The sequence below is a fragment of the Plodia interpunctella genome, chromosome 21 (genome assembly GCF_027563975.2).
Source record: "Plodia interpunctella isolate USDA-ARS_2022_Savannah chromosome 21, ilPloInte3.2, whole genome shotgun sequence".
NCBI classification, from domain to species: Eukaryota; Metazoa; Arthropoda; class Insecta; order Lepidoptera; family Pyralidae; genus Plodia; species Plodia interpunctella.
Window position 1 is genome coordinate 6,400,387 of NC_071314.1, and position 10,288 is coordinate 6,410,674.

At 37.0% G+C, this 10,288-nt stretch overlaps 1 long non-coding RNA gene across 1 annotated transcript; it reads right to left on the minus strand.

Moving 5' to 3' along the window:
* Positions 1–5,879: 5,879 nt before the first annotated feature.
* Positions 5,880–9,793, minus strand: LOC128679482 (uncharacterized). Its single transcript, XR_010370202.1, has 3 exons — positions 9,739–9,793; positions 8,930–9,044; positions 5,880–6,065 (listed from the first exon to the last, which is right to left on the minus strand). It is a non-coding gene; the product is annotated as an uncharacterized LOC128679482 (long non-coding RNA).
* Positions 9,794–10,288: the final 495 nt, after the last annotated feature.

Below are 10,288 nucleotides of genomic sequence, written 5' to 3' on the forward strand. Positions count from 1 at the left end.
TTGCTCGAAATGTCACAGGTAGTTTTCGTAGAGCTTCCGGTGATGGAAAACATCGTGAAGAAACCTACACTCTAGTTGATGATTTATCAGCTTTTGTGCGAAATGGAGAAGGCAATGGCAATTCCATTTTTATTGCGAAGACTATTTGTATTTTGCGATGATTTTAGACGAAGTTTGCAGGCAATTTAGTAAAAGTGGATAAAAACACTAAAAATAAGCTTTATATGCATCTAATTCATTCCAACAAGTTCCTTCTCTCTCCCTCTCATCTTAGCGTTTTCCTTGTAGCTTCCACCACTGCGTAATGTCGAAGACCAGTGTTCGCTTTCCTACATTTTGTTCTCCACTTCGCACGATCTTGCCAGCAAGCTACCTACCCTCAACATGAACGCCTGAGCGCCATCTACCGTGCACTGATCGTCTGTCCAAGTATTTGTTTTAGACCGAGGGCAGCTCGGCTTTGTCATCTCCACTCCTGAAAATATTTTTGAATATAAATGAGAAAGTAAATTTGTCTCTCTTAACTACATGCCATTCATTACGGAAACAAAAATTGTTTATGCGAGAAATTCAGAAGCTAGTTATGAAATGCTTAGATATTTATAACTACGCAGTGGATTTTGATGCGTTTTTTTTAAGTAGATATGAGATTGATTCCTGTGAATGTTTTATACCTAATGTTTAATTTAATACACTCTTACTAAGTGATTCTCTTGAATATGTTTGTAAAAGCATATTGAAGATAATCGTCGAAAAGAATGTTATTCTCAATGAATTCTATTCGTTCACGTTATAATATCACAGTGTTACATGTTCACAGCTAATATTATTATTATTCTTGTATGATTTATTGATCAAATATAAATACATACCCATATTAAATATTAACACTCTCGCATCACAAAATAAGCAAAAACGACGTAGTTTTCCTAAACTGGCGTGACCTTATACTAAGGGCTACTCGAAGACATCAAAATAATAAAGACCATAGAAAGGGCATAGACACATTTCTTCTCACTATAAAAAGAAAACCAATGTGTAATGCCGTCGTCGAACTCAGATCACTTGAACGCATGATCATTCCATAATTTATATACTAAACAACTGGTATTAAACGCGCACATGCCTTTTTTATTTCCCAAACAACGCGAAAGCTTAAATTGCATAGTTTGTGTTACAACTTGTTTTTACCGTAATGAGAAACCAGCTAATATTGCCTACGCCAAAGAGGCGACTGTCACAGATTAATATAATTTAATGCATGAGATAAGTAAATAAATAATGTATATCTTATAGAATTCTAATTAACTATACTTATATACATAAATAAAACTAAATACATTGCATTATAATAATAATTAAATTATCGAATAGCTGTACAATTATGATTTAAAATATATTTCTTGTATACAAATTTGTGATAGAATGAAGGCTATTTTTTTTTAATATTGCTTTTATCTTCTATTTACTATTTCTACTAGTTGTAAAAGTCAAGTAAACTGCCTTTGACTTGAATAACATTTTACAGTCGATTTGAACACATTCGATAACAAAAAGTGAACGATAGCTATGTTTAAGGGTTGCCTTCTTTTGCGTGTCTTTTTTAAGAAATTTCTATAAAAATAAGTTATCTTTGTACTTCATTCTTAATTCTGTTCTAATGGTCATCACACCGGACCGCTACATTGTTGGTTCCGGATTCGATCCCCGGCCAGATCGACGATGATGGAAAATGATATTTTTCAGATTGACTTAGGTCTTGGATGTTTATATAATGTTAAGAATATAGTATCGTTGAGTTAAAGTTGATCCTTATATATTTATATTTATTAATATAGCAGTAGCCATTTCTATATATTATTCTGATTTCTATGGGACTCGATGTTTACACTATTGTGTCCCATCAAATGATAACAAAGCTTCGAGTATTCAATATATTCGTTTGTACACTGAACTACTTAACAATTTGTCAGTTTGTTTGTATAGCTGCGTGGAAGAAAAATAGGCATTACAGTTATACATGTTTAATGTATTGTTTAGATTGGTAAATGTGAATAAAAGGAGAAAATAGGAAAAAATATTTGATAAATGATTTTTTTTTTCTGTACACGCCTTGTTGACTTTTTTTTATCTGTACTCAGCTAGTATCCACATAGTAAGAATTCGCTTTTGCCCGCGGCTTCGCCCGCGTGAGTTATTCTGCGAAAGTCCGCTTTCGCAAACTTCCCAATTATTATTGTTAATTTTTGAAAAGATCTACCCTATGTTTGGAGCTTTGGGATAAATTAAAATAAAACTTAATCATCTGTTTAAATCAATAATATTTAATCACTTGATTAGTCTACACTTATGACCTTAGATAATTTAATCATTACGGCGAATTTTGAATCTTGACCTTAGAAGTAAATTTACTACACTTTACAATTCATGGTTTTACATAGCTTGATTTGTTGGAAATAAAAAAGCTGCAGATAAATAATGAACTATGTCATTATATGTATTTACATTTAGCCATAACGCAGTTGGTGGTTTTTCTTATAATAAAATTATATAGGTACGTAACCATATAATATTATACGGGCTTTAAGATCCATAACTTTGAAACTGTATAAGTATGACAAGGTAAGTGGTCACTGCCCCAAATATCTGCAAAACAGAAAATTAATTAGGGATATGATATCATTCTTGTTTTCGTATACCACTCGTTCCCACTTTTATGAATGCTATACGAAAGGGTATATAGTTAAATGAACGAACATGTTTGGAAAACAGACAAGAAAGAAAATATTATTTCTTGTTTGTTTTACAAACATTTTAAGCTTGAACAGAAATACTTAATTATAAAAAAGTGCAGATTTGACAGACCAGTGGGGAAAATGTTATGACGGGGGAATAAATGTTCCAGCCTTCATAATGTGCCTTTACTCGCTTCTAGCATCACACAGCAGAACTTATTTACTAACGGAAGCTATAAAAGGGCGCCCCAGCGAACAGGTTCTCATAGGCTTATAGTAGATCAGCTGGCGAGATGACAGCTCCAGTTGGAAGACCAGCAACTTACATTGGAGTAGCTAGCGTCAAGCGGTAGATATTAAGTACTTACAGAAGCTATAAGAGGTCGTCCCAACGTGCAGGTTCCCATGGGCTTGTAACAGACAGGCTGCAGCATCAGCTGGCGAGACATCAGCTCCAGTTGGAAGGCAAGTGCACCCTTCGTTGGAATAGCCAGCACCATGCGGCACACCAGGCGCACGGTCCTCTCACACTGGGTTCAGAGAGTATATCTTAACAACAATATGATAAATTAGGTCTGATTACTAGGTAAGCCGATGATAGACGAAGTGGAGACGTAAAAATAGGAAAATAAATCCTGTTTTCCGACGCTCGATGGTTGAGGAAGAAACCGGGATAACGCTCATATGAGAGGGATATATGTATAAATTATTTCGGCGACATAGTCGTTCTTACTACATCGTGTCGGATACAAATTATCGACGAACTCAGATAAATGCCGACGCGACATAAGACAACCTTATATTTACCGCAAGGAAAAATCTGAAATGTATGTCGAAATCGCTAAAGTTTGGCGAACACGTGCAGCCCGTCAAAATGTTGTCAACTGCTTGACAATAGTGTATGGTAGCATTAAATTGTTACCTTACCTCTGCGGTGGTATTATGGCAAGGCTCCACTATCATTAGCAGTCTGGACAAGTGCAGACTGTACCACATACATTGCAATATTATAAATTGATACAAGTTGCCGGACACCCTTACATCTGTAAGAAAAATACAATATCTTTAGGATTATGTTTTTGAAACCACCTAATTAGGTGAGGGCTTATTGTACCACCATAATAAATGACCACTGGTAAGTGGTCACCACAGCCTATCAACGCCTGCAACACCAGGGGAGTCACACGCGCGTTGCCTACTTTGTGGTCTACGATCTTTTGCCACAGTACTCTGTAATCACACTGTATCTCTCACCCCTCAAACTGGAACACAACAATGCAAGCACTGCTGTTTGACGGCAGAAATGGAAGAAAGTGAGCACAGAAAAGTAATAAAGTAGGGGAAACGTTATGGTATATCAAGGGTGTTTCGGATTTCATGGTTCCAAATGGAATGAATGATTTTATAACTACTTATTGGACAATTGAATCACTTACTGATCTCAGAGATGGCGAAGTAAGGTGTTATGATGAGGTGGAACAGCGTGGCGACGAGGATGATGACTAAACAGACGCTGTAACTGTTCTCCAGATGGCGCACCACGTCACACAGCTTGCTGTACAGTAAAGAGTTACGGTGGATGGCGTCGGTGGGGGAAATCAACAAACGAGGCTCCACTGTCACTGAAATACAAAGCAAATTAAACTGTTAAACACTAAATTTAAATAAATTAAATTTTTATTTGTCCATACTCCACCATATTACATACCTACCTGTAGTTTTTGAGTATTGGTATCAGAATGAACAACAATCAAAAATTACTGGTCGGATTTTGATACTGGCGTAAAAACATAATAAAAAGCCTATACACTCCTGAAGGTTTCGCCTATCGCTGTGCTAAATTTCATCAAAATCATCCCAGTACTTTTTGAATTTATTCATTACAAACGAATATACAAATCTTTTCTTTTTATTAGTATTGATTGGATAGGTTACATAATATCGTTGGATAGTTTCGAACTTACTTTGTGTGTGAACTCAATCTGTGTGATTTGTCCCTATATATTTAATATACATCTATAACTCTTCAAGTTTAGCTAAGTCAACTGCATTCAACTGAATGAGTAGGTACAGTGTTAATTAACTTACTGTTTGGTTTAGACAAGTTCTTGGCAGTGAGACTTAAAGTTTCGTTGAGAGTTCTGAACCGGGCGTACACCATCATCGCGGTGACCGCAAACTGGACTTCCAGGATCGTGACGAAATACCAGAGCAAGTAGAAGCCCAGGTAATGTAATACCAGATCCCCTGGAATCACGGACAGTGAACAGTTTAGACATTGATTGATTGATTGATTGATTGATTGATTTTGCTCATGAAATAAAGATAAACGCATGTTTCAAATTCATAAACGAGAAGAAACAGAATATACAAACACGTTACCAACGTCTGTATGTGCTGTCTTTTTTACCCGCTCGGGAAAACTTGTGTTTCATAGCATGAATAATTTAAGTTATTTCTTTTTCAAATTGCCGGTGGAATAACAGGTACTCTATAAAATCCTTATTAATTTTAATAATTATCTAAGTAAATGTATGAAATATTATAGACAATAATGTTCATAATATTTCATACATTGCCTGGTCGCCCTATATAATCTATACATCATCATTAAGAGTGTTAGTTTTACCGGAAAACGCAAAGTTCGCCATTTTGTCTAAAGTCAACGGCGCGTAGGTCAAAGTCAGCGTTGAAGTTGAGTGGTGCAACTCACTCTGAATATTTGTTACACCATGTATATAGCAAGGGAGATAATATCGTAACGGTTTTTATTTGCACTCCAGCCACTTACATTGCCTATGAGGAGGAGCCTTGATGACGGAGAAGCAGATGTCACCAACCAGCATCAGAGTGACGGCGACTGAGAAGAAGAAGAAACCAGCGCAAAACTGGCGTTCCTTCGCGCGGGAGTATCGTGTGCCAATCATTTTGTCCACCTGGAAGTGACGTCTTCCAATCCATACACAAAGATTACTCAAGTATAAATTAGATACTAATGAGAGAAATTTAGAATTTTAAAAAGTCATATTATGCTTTATAATCTAGTTTTGGTTTAATGGTTTGGTCTAACGGTTGACTGGTAGAGAATGCCATATGGCGTTAAGCGCATCTTTTGTATTAGCTATCCTCTTCTTACCGTAGCAATAGTGTCCATAAACTTGATCATGCTTCTCATTCTAGCAGGGGCGCCGTACACTCCCGCGCTGCCCAGGATAGCAAGGAAGGAGACATCACAAAAAGACATGATCTGAGACAGACGTGAGGAGTTGTGGAGGAAAGGACTGACGCCAAGCTGTATCTCGGATATTATGCCGAAGTATGCCATCGAGACTGAAAAGTAATTAAATATATTTGGTGGTTCTCAGAGGGATTCGACCCGCTGCGTTCGTATCACTCTTGACAGAGTGGTCGTGGTCAACATGGTTTTTGATTCTGGGAGGCAGGCGTAGCTCGCCGTACGATGTCCCGCCATGTCTCCTTGATTGTAGTCAGATTTTAATAAATACGAAAATTGTTTTACTATCTGATTTTAAAATGTTAATCTGTACTGTGGTAATGTCAATTTTATGAATGACTAATTTCAGGAAATCCCTTCTTAGTGCTCCCCTACACTATCCTAGGAACCTACACATTTATTTATTTATTCATTCATAAGCTTAAATCTATCTTTACAGTTCTCACCAATGCGATAGACAAACATCCCATTTCAATTATTATTATAACTTATAATATACAAAGCCGTTCTTATGAATTCGCTCAGAGAACATGAAAACAGGTCTATTCTTTCGGCAATCTGGTTGAGATTACGAAATGCGCGCGTCAACGGGGCTTCGCGCAACAGGCCGGTGCGGACCCAGGGCACATACAGCAGCGGCGGCCGGCGACGGCGCCACACGTGCCCTTAGGGAACACACAGTCTCAGCGAATAGAGCAACTCGGGATTATGAGCCGTTCCTCGAAGTAATTTATAAATATATAGGGCCAATGATACGTCCCTCCTCACCCGCAGTGTATCCCACCATACCAAGAACAAATAAGGTGGGATACATCAATGGGTAGTGCGGATAGACACCTTATAACCTCATATATAAATACCTTATGAATTTATTCTGGATGCGCTCCAGCATGAGACTATATTTAGATTCATGTGGAGCCCTATATGCGCTCCACATGCTGCGTTACTTTCTAGATGGCTTCTGACTAAGGCATTGTACAAAGACTCGGCGGCTTTAGTGTTAGTGAACCAATGTAATCGTCGCAATATATATCCTAAATTCCTAAAAGCTTTATTTTATTAAGTTTTCAATATGCTTTTTGAACGATAGGTTAGCTGTAATGGTAACTCCTAGATCTTTCACTTCCGAAACCTTTTTCATAGTAACATTATCTACACTAATCATACTCAATGGGTTAAATTTTTTTTGTGAAGGTAATTGTTACACATTTGGCTTTATTAAATTCTAGTTTGTTTTCATAAGCCCATGAAACTATCCTATCAATATCTTCCTGCAATCGCTCGCAGTCTGCCGCCTCTTCTATACTGAGCGACAGCTTCAGGTCTTCAGCAAACAATAAACAGATGGAGTGCTGGATGACTGCTGGTAGATCATTAACCAATATGAAGAACTCAAGTGGACCCAAATTGCTTCCTTGACTCACTCCAGATCTTACTACATAAGGCTCTGACTGGTATCCAGCGTAGTCCACATACTGCTGTCGATCTCGCATATAATTAGACAAAAATCTGAGCAGATGGGGCGTACATCCGACTCCAGCCAACTTTCTCAAACACATCGTTGTCAACAACATCGAAAGCTTTCCGGTAGTCAAAGTAAGATACATCCCTCGTCTACTACTGGTACGATTCGCATCATGTGGTTCAGCAGGTTGCTCGTTGTACTGCGGCCCGGCCTAAATCCAAGCTGCTGATAGCAAAGTTGGGACTGAAACTGTTCCACGGTACTGCCAGCTCCAGATTTAGGCACGGGAACTACTCGAGTCAGCTTCCACTGGTCCGGAAACATTGCTTGTACTAAACAGGTATTATATATATGTAGCAATGGTTGGGCAAGCACATACCGACAGTCCCTAAAAAAGAATGCCGGGATTCCGTCCGGGCCGGCTGACCGCTTTGGTTTTAGTTTTGTCAGTGCCTTCTCAACATCTGTCAACTGCAGTTCTACGAGATGTATCCGCGCTGCTCCGTTCACGTTCGCCTCCCCCAAAACTGCGTAAATATTAAGTTTCGGCTGCTCTGTACTGTACACGGAATGAAAGTAGTTTGCAAATTCTGTACAACATTGTTCTTCCTAACGGAAGCCATTCGGAGCCATTTATCAAAATTATTTTAGGTGACCTTTGACCCTTCTTGGATTTTATATAATTCCAGAAGGATTTCGGGTCTTCTGGCAATTGACTTTGAACTTAATTCCGGTGTTGCTCTTCCGCTACTTTAATCATATATTTTACTCGAGACCTGCACCGAGCAAAGTTTTCACAATCTTCTCGCAATTAACTTTGCTTATATCTCTTATGAAGGGAAACCTTTAATTTAATGTCGCGAACTATTTCAGCGGTGTACCAGTTCGGGTAATTGTACCTCGATGTTACACGCACTCGCTTTTTAATCGGAATGCAATCACAGCCATTACATTTAATATCCATATCGAGAGAATAATAAATAATTTATTCCGACGCACAATACACACGTCCGTCACTCGCGAGTTCCGGACGGATTCGGACGGAAGACATTAAAATTTCAGTTTTCTACGCCTAGTAGTTTCGGCTGTGTGTTGTCTCTCAGTCAGTTAGTCAGTCAGGTAACACAAGAGTTTTATATATATATATATATATATATATATAGATTAATTTTCGAAATGATTCCTTCCTATAGATAATTGACGGATCGTAATGACAGCGCGTCAGCAGCGGTTGAAATGCTCTGAGAATCAGTCATTTAACTGTTTAATTTGAAAGTTTAGAAACGGGCGTAAAAATTCCCACTCGAACGAAGTCTTAGGCATTATAGGTTCACATGTTTCTTTTTATCCAAATGAATATGATAATATACTTGAGATTTTTTAATACAGAAAAGCTAATTATGTTATTATTATTTTTAAATTAAATCCCTATTCTTGAATTCTAAAAATCTAATCTAATCTAATAATAATATTGATCAAAAGCCGTCATCTTACCCAAAATAGTTACCAGCAAATAACTGTATATGCACATAGGAATAGATAATGAAACCACATATCCGTTTCCGTTCGATTTGAACCGCAGTGGCGCCAGACCGAAAACACTAGACACCTGAAACAATTTTATCTTAATAAGTAGATTTAAACCTTAGGGTGAGTTGCACTGTCAAATTTGACGTTGATTCACCGGCGCACCGATAGCGTTCAGACAAAATGGTATTTGATGGCGCAACTATTAAAAAAGGCGGTAGAACTTAGAAGAAGTCTAAGCGAAGTTGTAGTTCTACCGCCTTTTTTAATAATTTAATTTAAAATAAATAATAATAAAAATTTTGTGTACACATATATCCCATGCCGGGGAGAGGTTACTAATGAATGTTGTAATAATATAATTTTGGTGATTTGATTTAATTTAATTTAAGCAATGAATAAGCCATTTTTTGCAACTTTTAATTGGTGGACTATTTTTGCCGCACTGCCCAGGAGTAAATGATTTTTTAAAATTTTATTTCCTATAAAAATTATGAATTATTAGCTGCGCCCCGGTACTTCGCTCCCGTGGGTGTTTCGGGATAAAAACCTATGTGTTATTCCAGGTTAAATACCATCGGTGTAACAAATTTCATAACAATCTGTCCAGTACATTTTTCGTGAAAGAGTAACAAACATACACACATACATCCCCATAAACTTTCGCATTTATTATATTAGCAGGATAAAATGGTGGTGTTTAAATAAATAGATAGAATTAAAACAATAAAATCAAAAGCCACCCGGTATAAAGTGAGGTCAAATGTGAATCTTACCCTTAAAATAACTGCGTGTGCGCCGATCACGTCGCAGTGTTCGTTTTGAAACCACGACTGCGTTCGCTGCAATGTCGTCACCTTTTTCATGTCCACTATGACTGATAAAAATTAAATTTAAAATTAAAAAAATAACTACAACGCTACGAATAGCATACGTTTAATGCATAAGCATATATAATATATATATATAGCATAATATATATATATATATATAATAAGTTTAATGCAAAAGTTAAACGGAAATAATTTAACAACAAGTGTAACTAGATTTGAAACTAAAATTTAATTAGGTATATTGAAAAGCTTAGCGGTATGTACCCCGACAACACATATAATTCTATTTAAAAAAAAAACAACTGTTTGTTTCAAAATCAAATAAATAAAGTATATATAAATATAAAGTATAACAAATAAAGGTCAAACCACACTAATTGAGACATATAGATACACATACAACCTTACGGGGTAGACAAAGCCAATAGTTGCGAAACTCGAAGGCAACGTTTTAGATGTATTGGCGGGCTTGTTGAGACAGATTATAATACGT